Genomic DNA, 12326 nt, shown 5'->3' with positions numbered 1-12326 from the left:
TACGAATTCCATTACTTCAAGACATTTCTACAATATGAAATCTGCCTTAACGCAAGTGAGGTTCTTGTTAGGTTTTGGAAACATTCTGAGAGACTGAGGATTTTCTTTGATATGGTGAGATTTCCCTTGAACTGTTTGGATTTGTCACTGTACCATTTGTAGGGATTCCAGATCTGTTTATTCCTTTTTCTCTATGACACACTTTCATCCTTTTTTATTCACTTTCCCCCCTCACTGTTAAAAGTCCTCTGCATCTCTTATTCAGAGAAATAAGCCTAGGTGTTTATTCAGCTTTTCAGTATGTTAATGCATAATGCTCACAGCAATTTGATATCACACACCTGATGATTTCCGTGATCCCATTTATTGCACTTGTTATGTTTCCCTGAGTCGCAGGTGAGTTTTAGCACTTATAGACAAGGGTGTAGCTCCAGGGATCCGACAAGATTTTCCAGGGGTTAAAGAACTTCAGGGCTCTGTTTAGATTAATCCTTCTCGTTTTGAGCACATATTGCTCTTAAGAGCACGGCAGCCCCCTGCACCAGGGTTGTCCTCCAAGGGTGGGGGAGCTCAGAAACCTGACTCAGTGGCTACAAATTCCAGGTGCGATAAGAGACAATAAAATTGGTAGGAACTGTGAAAAATCTATTGTACAAGAGGTGAGAGGGGAGAGATTAACTCAGGAAGTTGTCAGCTCATTTTCTTACTGTGCTATCATGAGCTTTAACTAAAAAAAAAAGAAAAATCCGTTTGATCTCCTGTGCTAGAGATGTATTTCTAGGCCTGTATCTGTCACTGAAATCTACAAAGTGTGCTTCAGCTATAAATCTCTATCCTTGAATGTACACATGCAATTATCTCCAAGAGATCTGGCTCCCATGAAAATGACAATTGTCACTCCTGGTCTTGCCTGCCTTCTTATACATACAATGTTTTTGTTTAAAAATATACTTCGATTGAAGAAAAACACAGAAGTCGATGCCATTATCATATTAAATTCCATGCCCTTAAAATGTCTTTTAGTCACGTCAGGAAAGAATCCTTTTACTTAAACTTGATGTCTTCCAGTGGGGTTGCTCTGAAGAGCCATCAGTAAACTTATCACAGGTGAAATGGAGTGGAAGCATTACGGATTCGCATCCCCACTGTGATCTTTCCAGTTACGAGGCTGGTTTGAGACCAGCATTGCCTCCAACCCCCTGTGCGTTACACTGAGGATCACGTCATTCTGCCCTTGCCAGAGCGAGTTTTCTAAGCCTTCCCATGTTCTTTAGCGCTCGGCTTTGTATCTGAGAACTGGTGGTACTTTTCAAACGTGAGAGCCTTCGCTAAAGAACCGTCCATGGGAGCCTATTCGGGTCTTCTAGGGGACCTGAACTGATAGAATGAATTTATAGTATAATGGGATTTACTAGACAGGCTTACATGATTCAGGCTGCACAGTCCAACAGTGGCTGCCTGCATACCAGAGCATCTGAAAACCCTGTAGCTGCTTACTGCATGAGGAAGATGCTTCAAACAAGCACAATCTGACACCGAGGGCCTGTATAGTTCCTAGAGAGCTACTGGTCTTCAGTCCACATTGGAAACTGGGTTCCAATGTCAGCAAAGGATGTTAGCAGCAGGGTAGATGTACTCTCCAGCAAAAAGTGAGGTTAACCAAACAAAAACAGGGCCACTTGGAACTTCTTTATATATACATATATGTACACACACACACACACACACACACACACACACACACACACACACAGAGAGGCAGCTACCAGAAGGGCTGACTACTTTTGGAGAAGGTCTCCCCCTCAGTTAATCTTTCTGGAAATGGTCTATAGCAGTTAGCTTCTCATTGCTACAACAAAACTTCCAACCAAAAGCAGCTTATGGGAAGAAAGGATTGACTTCAGACTTAACAGCACTTTTTAAAGAAAAAAAAAAACTTCTTCTTTATTTATTCATTTATTAGAGACAGAGATGGAGGGAGAGCGAGAGAGATAGTGACAGAGGGAGAGAGAGAAAGGGAATGGATGTGCCAGGGCCTCTATCCACTGCAAACAAATTCCAGATGTGTGTGCCACAATGTGTATGTGGCTTACATGGGACCTGGAGAATTGAACCTGGGTCCTTAGGCTTCACAGGCAAGCTCTGTAACCACTAAGCAATCTCTATAGACCCAGACTTACAATTTAAAGGGAAAGCTTCATCATAACCGAGGAAGCTGGTTCACCACATCACACATCCATAGCAGAGGAAACAGTAAGTATGAGCTGGCCCTGAACACAAAGGAGGTTGGATTCCTACTGCAAAGGTCCACGCCCAGCAATATACCTCCTCAAACAAGACTTCACCTCCCAAAGGTTCCACCAGGTGGAGACTAAGTAAGAAGCTTAATCAAGCACTCACTCTTTGTTATAGAATGCTTTTTATAGATGACAGCAAATACTGGAGGCCCTACACTCTACAATACAGGAAAAGAAAGCCAAGTGCCTAGCATGAAAGGAGTCCTCTACATCACATCTGGCAGGGACCAGAAATCCTTACAGAGGAAGTGGTAGAATAAATATGAGGGCTGAAGACATGGCTCAGTGGTTAAGCACTTGTCTGTGAAGCCTAAAGACCCTGGCTCAAGGCTCAATTCCCCAGGACCCATGTTAGCCTGATGCACAAGGGGCACACACATCTGGAGTTCATTTGCAGCGGCTAGAAGCCCTGGTGCACCCCATTCTCTCTCTCTCTTTCTCTCTCTCTCTCTCTCTGTTGCTCTCAAATAAATAAATAAAAATAAATAAACAAAAAATATTAAATATGAATGCTGCTCTCATGGCTAGCTTGAGAACGTCCTCCAAGGAGATGGCGGTAGACAGTGAGGAGACTCAAAACTTATCAAAGCAGAAAATCAGAGGCTGCTGGGAGCTCAATACTTAATAACATGCCTTCCAAGGCTCAGGGAACATTGTGGATGAGAGGGCAGAAAAGAAGGAGTGGGAAGGAATAGCCTGAGACATAGTGCACCCCCAGAAAGTCACTAGCACATTTGTGACCCCACAATGAATACCAATAACTCCACTGAGGAAGATCCTCATTGAAACAGGGCAGGGGAAGGGGAACAGGAGAGGGTAACCTAGTGGGAAGATGACCACTAGGCAATATGTTCATACAGTAAAGTTCTCAACTAAAATAAAAACACCTGAGCTGGAGAGATGGTTTAGTGGTAAAGGGACTTGCCTTTAAAGCCAAAGGCCACAGGTTCAATTCCCCAGGACCCATGTAAGCCAGATGCACAAGGTGGAGCATGCATCTGGAGTTCATTTGCAGTGGCTAGATGTACTGGTATACCCAATCTCTCTCTCCCTTCTCCCTCTCTGTCTCTCTCTCTCTCTCAAATAAATAAGCAAACAAATAAATATCATGTTTTAAGAAAAGAAAAAAAAAGAGCAATAAATAAATAAATAAATAAAAGAAAGAAAGAAAAGAAACCACCTGAGGCTGTGGGGGATATTTGTATTCAAACCACCACACACTTTCAGCACACTACACAAGAAGAATGTCTCTTACTTTCTTAATTGATACCTGATCCAATCAAGGTGGTAATAGAAATTAACCATGAAATGGGGCTGGAGGGATGGCTTAGAGGTTAAGGCGTTTGCCTTCAAACCAAAGGACCCAGGTTCAACTCCCCAGGATCCATGTTAGCCAAATGCACAAGGGGGTGCATGCGTCTGGAGTTCATTTGCAATGGCTGGAGGCCCTGATATGCCCTCTCTTTCTCTTTCTTTCTCTCTCCCCCTCCCTCTTTCTCTGTCTAGTAAATAAATAAATAATAAAATATTTTTTCAAATGAAATTAACCATCACAGTAGGATTGGCTAAAAAAAATGACAGACTCAAGAGTTTTCAGTCATGAAAAGTCAGATAATGCTTCCTGTATGGACAGGACTGCTTCCTGAACATTCTGCGTGTCATGGTATGTGCCCAGTAAACATTCGTTAATGAAATTGTGGTCTTTTATGCCAACGCAGATTGAGTGACTCAGACTCTGTTCTCATTCCTCCACACGCATGCCTTTGTTGTTACTCATTAAAATCCGACCAAGTCAAGGTTACAAGTCAGAATCCTGAGCACAGAGAAGTTTAGTCTGTAAGTAGCCCAGCCTCTCAGATGAGATAGGGGATAGTACAAACATTTGAATAACTGTGGTATCATTCCAAAACCCATTCCTTCACTTACTACCTTATACCAAGTGATCATTTTCACATCTCTGTGTTAACTAACACCAGGGTCACTACTTTTGGTCCAGTGTCATTGGTGGTAGCAGTGACTGCTGTGCTTTTATATTTTTTTAAGTTTGTGTTCTCTCTAAGGCTCAGTGGTGGCTTGCAAGTCTGGCTTCCGTAGGACAGGTTGGCAGGGTGAGGATTTATCAGGAGGTACACTGAAGACTTGGGGCACAGGTAATGGGCGTGATTAAAGATTTGGTATTGGTACCCATTTATGCCAACAAACTACATTCAGAAAAGAACCTCAAAGGTCCATGTGGAGGCTTTTCAAACTGTCTTATCATTACTTCTCAGGTTTTCTTTGCTGTTGTTTTCCTTTTAAAATGTTTTATTCTTTTATTTATTTATTAGCAAGGGAGAGGCAGATAGAGAAAGAATGAGTGCACCAGAGCCTTCAGCCATTGCAGACAAACTCCAGGTACATGTGCCACCTTGTACGTCTAGCTTACGTGGGTCCTGGGGAATTGAACCTAGGTCCTTTGGCTTTTTAGGCAAGCACCTTTACTGCAACATCCCCTCTGTTGTCTTTTGCTTTTGTTTGTTCAGTGCAGGGCCTTGCTCTAACCCAAGTTGACCTGGAATTCACTATGTAGTCTCAGGCTGGCCTTGAACTCACAGTGATCCTCCTACCTCTGCTTCCCAAGTGCTCAGCTTAAAGGTGTGTGCCACTACACCCAACTACTTCTCAGGGTTGAGCAAAAGAAGCTTCGAGATTTGTGTCCACATTTCCAAGCACCTTGACGTAGCTGCCAGAAGGCCAGCTCCTCCCTGCAGAGTGTTACCTGCTGTCTGCAGGACTGACAAAATGGGACCTCAAGGAGCCTGTGCTAGTTTGAATGGATGTCCCCCTGTAGATTCTGCTTTATAAAAGCTTCTTGGGTTTCTAGCTGACTGGCTGGAAGAGGTGACACTATGGACAGATGCTGTGGTCCAGCCCTATGGTGTTACTGGGGGTGGACCTGGAATTCCAGCCTAAGGTATGCAGAGAGCAGTCTGAGTTCTCCCTGCGTTCCCAGCTGTTTGGCTGCCAGGTTTTGCTCTTGCTTTTGGTGGTGGGTTTTCTCTTTTTAGTCATCATGTAAATTCCTCTGAATCTCTAAGCTTCAGTAGATCCCTTCCTCTCCTAAATAGTTCATTCCAGCAATGTGAGACTGACTACGATAGAGCCTATGCAGGCTTTCTAGACCATGGTCTGTGTTAGGTCTCAAAGCTTCTGCCAATCTCCCTCTTTCTCCTCCATCCCTGGTCTGGGCTCTGGGACTGCCTCTTGGTATGGTAATTGAAGACAGATCTGAGCTAAGAGGACAGATGGTCCATTCCCTCGTCTTACACCTCTCCATACCACTCAAGGTCCTCCCTTTACAAGCAAGCTCCCCTTAGGGAAGCCCCAGAAGCCCCTCGAACTGTCTTTCAAGCTCTTTCCTGAAATAAGGTGCACGATCTGTATCTCTGTCTCTCCCTCAGCCTCTGTCTCGGCCTCTCACTATCTATGTCTCTCTTTCCTTTTCTACACATGAACTTTCTCTTTTTAGAACTTTATTTTTATTTATTTTTTTGAGAAAGAGAGAGTCGGGGTGGGGGAGGCAGAGAGAGAATGGGCATGGGCATGCCAGGGTCTGTAGCCAGTGCAAACGAACTCCAGACGCATGCACCCTGTTGTGCATCTTGCTTAAGTGTGTCCTGGGGAATGGAACCTAGGTCTTTTGGCTTTGCAGGCAAATGCCTTAACCACTAAGCAATCCCTCCAGCCTCACAGGAACTCCTTTCTATCCTATTTTATCTCACTCTCTCAAGTTCTCTTTCACTTACTAAGGTCTGGTTCAGCTTTTCTTGGCTTCTCCCTCCACCTTCCTTCACTAATCTGCCCCAGGTTTCCAAAGTTCCCATGTTCCTGCCTGGCTATATCCATGACCCAGTGCCAAATGACAAGGACCAAAGATAGGCTTCCCCTGGCCCTGGCCCTGCCTAACTCCCTTCCTAAAACCTTCGACTCTGAACCTAAATAAACTCCCTAAGCCAGGAAAAGGACTTGTCTCAGAACCTCTGAGCCTGAGGATTCTAACTATTGAATCCCCTGTGACCCTAGGCCTTCCTGAAAGGAATACCCTGTACCTGAGAAGTCCCTTTTCCCCCAAGTTTTACCTCCACAGGATGTGACCTAAAGCCAGTTTGCTGAGACAGTGGGCAGATTCTCCTGGTGTGGGTGGGGTGCACTGGCTGAGAGAGCATACAGAAGTCCCATTGGGAAGGATAGAGCTAGGAATGGTAAGAAAAATGAAGCATCCTGGGCTATGTCCAAGAGAAGAGTGACCAGGATCTGATCTTCCTTACTGTAGAATTTTCCATCAAAAAGTAGAGTTCACTGGGCTTGGTGACACACATCTTTAATGCCAGCACTTGGGAGGCAGAGGTAGGAGGATCACTATGAGTTCCAGGGCAGCCTGAGACTACCTCAGAAAACAAAAATTAAAACATTGAAGGCTAGAGAGATGACTCAGTGGTTACGGTGCTTGCTTACAAAGCGTAGCGAACCTGGTTTGATTCCCCAGCACCCACATAAAGCCAAATGAACAAAGTGACACATACATCTGAAGTTCATTTTCAGTAGCTAGAGGCTCTGACACACCCCTTCTCTCCCTCCCTCTCTCTTTCTCTCTCTGTCTCTCTCCTTTCTGCCTCTTTCTGCTTGCAAATAAGCAAATAAATAAGAATTTAGATGTAGAGTTCAAGAATTTTAGACAGAAACCTGGTCTTCTCTGTCATTATGACACTATATTTGGCAAGGAGGCTAGAATATTCCTTACACAGAGATTAGTTTTATTTATAAGGATTCACTGTAAATTTGAGATCTGTAGTCTCAATCTGTTCTTTCATAAATGTGAAGAATGATTTTGACAAGATCCCTTGGACATCCCCTTGAATTATTTGAGGTGGGAAGGCTTAGAATGCTGACCCTAGCCTTCTAAACCCTGTCTCTAGTTAAAACAGTACTCCATGCATTAGCTTTTTCTGTCAGAAATTGTTGGGGAAAACATTTTTTTTTTTCTGAATTAAGAATAAATATTTAGCCGGGCGTGGTGGCGCACGCCTTTAATCCCAGCACTCGGGAGGCAGAGGTAGGAGGATCGCCATGAGTTCAAGGCCACCCTGAGATGACAGAGTTAATTCCAGGTCAGCCTGGACCAGAGTGAGACCCTACCTCGAAAAACCAAAAAAAAAAAAAAAAAAAAAGAATAAATATTTATACTCCACAAGAATTTATTATATTAACACTAGGAGGGACTTTATAAGTCTTTTCTACTAAAATTACCTGAGATTGAGTACTAAGGAAACCAAGGCCCCCAGAGGATTGGAGGACTTGAGTCCTGCTCAGTATTCCTGTAGCCTTGGTTCTGTTCAGGGCTTCTCTTGGCCATGGTCCTTGAAGAGGCCATCTGAAATCCAGGGGTAAGGTACTTACATTTCTTCCAGATATCCAGTGTGCTTTTTCACATACTTCCCAATGCCTGTAAGAGTAGCTCACTCAGCCATACTAAATTCTCGCCTTTTGCACTATTGAAATTTGAGTGCAAGCTGCAATCATTCGTTGACTGAAAATATAAATTCTATGATGCTGTTTCCAAGGCCAACGATATTCTTATCCTTTCCTTAATTGCAACAAGAAAAATTTCAGGACCAAAGTAGGGAGGTGTTCCGTGTTGTCTTCTCTGGAGTTGAAGTGGGATCTAAGAGTGATACTGTCTGAGATCTATATTCCCCACTCATGAAACCACGGCACCTCACTGGACAGTTTCTGTCCGGCTGGGGAAGTACGGGTTCCCTACTGGAGCAGTAATCTTCAGCCTCTTGCGTGGGAGACCAGTGGCATTTCTGTGCTTGATCTCAGCCAAAAGGCCGAGAAGCAATGAGTCCATCATTTCTGGACAGAGCATTCTCTCAGAGTCACTGCTACTCTCTGTCCTCCACAGGTGTCTCTCCTTTTGTGCTGTATGCCAACCAATGTTTTCTCCAGTCCACCCTCCCTTCCCCCTTTCATAGCTTTCCTTAGCAGGAACCTCCACACCGCTGCCGGGGACACCTACTTTCTGCAAGGCTCTGATGGCTCATCTCACCATGCGCTTTTGGTCCCGGTTTCCTCAGCCTACATTCAAGGGTTCAGTTTCACCCCTGCAGGGCAATGATTGAGCTCACATGGGCTTGTCCCTGGTGTTGTCTGGTGCTTCTGTCTGTATATGCTGCTCCTCATGAATTCCCTTGGCCTGAGGTGCTGAGGGTACAGAGCTCTCAGTGTGTGGCATTTTACAACCAGATGGCAAGCAACTCCACAGATGACTTTGGAAGCCAGTGGCCCTGGGTCCTGGCAGGACAGTGGATGGAGCATATACAGAACAGTGTCTTGGAGTTCCTCATCCTTCAGAAAACCTACACACTAGAGATCAAGCTCAGGGCACTTGGTCCTATGATGCATGTCTGTGTAAGTAGTTAGGCAGGTTCTAGATATGTGTGTTAGAAACATTTGCTGATGGTGACAATCCTTATATATGCAAGGGACTCTCAAAATGGAAGAACAATTGCAAAGTGTAATTTGGCTATGGAAGAAGAATAGCTTTTGTAACAATTACAGTATGTTACTTTAGTTCCCTAATAAAATAAGCATGAATTTTTATGACTAGTTGACATCAAACATTTTATGTTTAATTTGATTTTATATTATTATTTCTGGATTTATGTTTTTAGCATGTTTTGATTGGTTATTTTAAAGTAGTGCAATCAACTGCTCTCAACTTTAAAGAAAAAAAAACATAATAACCCTTGAATACATATCCAAAGTCCAAAAATTTTTGAATAATTGAATATATTATTTCAGGCTGGAGAGATGGCTTAGTGGTTAAGGCACTTGCCTGTGAAGCCAGATCCCATGTCAGCCACACAAAGGTGAGGCTAGTGCAAGGCAGCACATGCCCACTAGGTGGTGCAAGAGTCTGGAGGGCGATGACAGTTGCTGAAGCCCTGGCATGCCAATTCTCTCTCACACTTCCTTCTTTCTCTCTCTCTCTCTCTCTCTCTCTCTCTCTCTCTCTGAAAATAAAGAATATATTCTTTCAAAACCACATATCTAGTTCAAGTTTACATTTTTAAAACTTTATGATATATTGTCTACATATACTAAACTAAATATAACATTGATAATATATTTTAATATATTTAAAAACACATACCTCATAGCTTAGAGGATAAGCTTGCTCCCTAAATTTGAAATAGGCTTAAGGATGAGTTAGGAGACCATAAAAAATAGTAAACAATTAGATTTTCACCTCATATTCCAAATACAAAAGAGCAAGACTTTCTCTCTTAGAGAGTGAACTGGCCAATTATAGATGCTATAAGAATTGTGTTTAGAGCCAGGCGTGCTAGCTCACGCCTTTAATCCCAGCACTTGGGAGGCAGAAGTAGGAGGATCGCCATGAGTTCGAGGCCACCGTGAGACTACACAGTGAATTTCAAGTCATCCTGGGCTAGCGTGAGACCCTGCCTCAAAACAACAACAACAACAACAACAAAAAAGTGTTCAGTTTCAAAAATTCTGGGGCCTGACATCTGTGTTCAAATCTCAGTTTCATTACGTACTGAACCTTTTAGGTAACAGTTCTGTACCACAGTCTTTGCAATTCCAGGAAGTAAATAATAAAATGAACATCATCATCTAGTGAAGGATTAAACATTTTACTTACTTTGCTAGCAACCTCATGTTTCCCTTTCACAAAATAAGGCAGTGGAGCTGGGAAGTTAGGTAGTAAGAAAATCAACTAACTTCTGGCAAGGTAGCTCTGGCAAGAAGATATTATGTGTGGTGAGTTATAAACTGAGATCAGTAGAATCTCACAAAAGATTGTATAACTTTAACAGAAAGCCCCCAAATGGTAGACTTGTCAGGTATCTATTTAACCTCAAGGGATCCAAGGTTAAGTCCAAAGTTATTGCTATTGTAAATATTGCTGTATTTGAAGATGATCAAGGCTGGACTCAGCTAAAATGGCATTAGTTAAGGTTGTGTCACTTTAACAGAATATCTGAAACTGGATGACTTATAATGAACAGTTAGTTTATGGTTCTGGAGACTGAGAGCTCCAAGATCATAGGATCATGTGTGGCAAGGGTCTTCTTACTGAGTCTTCCCAAGACAGGAAAAAGAGAGGAGGAAGAAGAGGAGGAGGAGAAAGAGGAAGAAGAGAGATAGAGAGACAGAGAAAGAGAGAAGAAGAGGAGGAAGAGATGGAGGATAGACACAGAGAGCGAGAGCGAGAGCGAGAGAGAGAGAGAGAGAGGTGTAAAGGAGCCAAAATCCAATGCATAATTTATCTAGGATCTATTCTTGTGATAACTAGCACCCTTGTAATGAAGAATTAATTCATTCTCTAAGACAAACATCTCATAACCTGATCCCTCTTAAAAGTCCAACCTGAGCACACCTTTAATACCAGCACTCAAGAGGCAGAGGTTGAAGAATTGCTGTGAGTTCAAGGCCACCCTAAGACTACATAGTGAATTCCAGGTCAGCCTGGGTTAGAGTGAAATCCTACCTCAAAAAAAAAAAAAAAAAAAGTTCAACCTTCCAAGCTGGAGAGAATTCTCAGTGGGTAAGTGTGCTTATTGCCCAAGCTTAAGGGCTTGAGGGTACTGAGACAAGCACTGTTTGAATCTCCTAAACCCAAATACTACATCCAGGTATGACCATACAAGCCTGTAACCACAGTCCTGTGTTAGGAGAAAAAACTAGAGACTCCCTGAGTTTCAGGAATATGAGTGGTGGAAGGGAAAAAGGATGCACTTCTCTGGCTGCTGTAACCAAGCACACATAGCCCCACAGGGGAGTGCATGGCTGTGTGTACACACACATGCATACACCACAAACACACACACACACACATGCATACACCACACACACATGTACGTACACATGCATACACCACACACACACATGCATACACCACACACACACACACACACACACACACATGCATACACCACACACACACACATGCATACACCACACACACATGTACGTACACATGCATACACCACACACACACATGCATACACCACACACACACACACACACACACACACACACATGCATACACCACACACAAACACCACACATAGGCACATCACACACACATGTACATACACATGCATACACCACAAACACACACACACACATGCATACACCACAAACAGACACCACACATGGGCACATCACACACACATGTACGTACACATGCATACACCACACACACAACCACACATATTACAAAAAATTTAAAAGTGCCATCGGCTACCATTGTCACATTGTGGATTCAATTTCTAACACATAAACTTGGGGACAACGAACCATCTCAAAATATTAACAACTACATTTATCAACACCTAAATATTATATATATATTTAAATTGTACATTAAAAATCATATATATTTATTTACTTTTTAAAATAACAAAGTGTTGCACACACATGTACATATATACACACATATATGTTAATTTCAATAGACACAGGCACAAAATTCAGAAATTCTATTTGAGGAACCTTTCCATTTACACAAAAGACAAGACAGCAGCCTAGGCACCATCATTCACCTGGTGACAGGTGCCTAAGTTGTAGATGTGGTATCTAACAGGAAATAAACAGCCTTACACATGCAAGCCTTGCAAACAAAATCTGAAAGTGATGGTGGTTGTCACTTCTCCAGCTACTTAAACAAAACTCCTGCATTGCGCTGCACTAAACGCCAAGAGCACCAGGATCCTAGAATGTAAGCTCACTTCTGCTCTGAGCAGAACATCTATGGCCCAGGGCAAGTTTATTTCACCTCTTTGTGCCTCAGTTTCCCCTTGAGGATATTTGAACTTATGATTTACAAGTCACCTTCTTTCTCACTTGAAGGTTATATGACTGAATTTTGGACCTGTGAGAAGTTTCAAGGAAGATGGAGACAAGTCAATGTTGGCAGGAAACAAAACATGTGCAACTTGAAAAGTACTGAAATAAAAA

The sequence above is a fragment of the Jaculus jaculus genome, chromosome 19 (genome assembly GCF_020740685.1).
Source record: "Jaculus jaculus isolate mJacJac1 chromosome 19, mJacJac1.mat.Y.cur, whole genome shotgun sequence".
In the NCBI taxonomy this organism is placed as follows: domain Eukaryota; kingdom Metazoa; phylum Chordata; class Mammalia; order Rodentia; family Dipodidae; genus Jaculus; species Jaculus jaculus.
Note: the sequence above shows the minus strand (reverse complement) of the source record.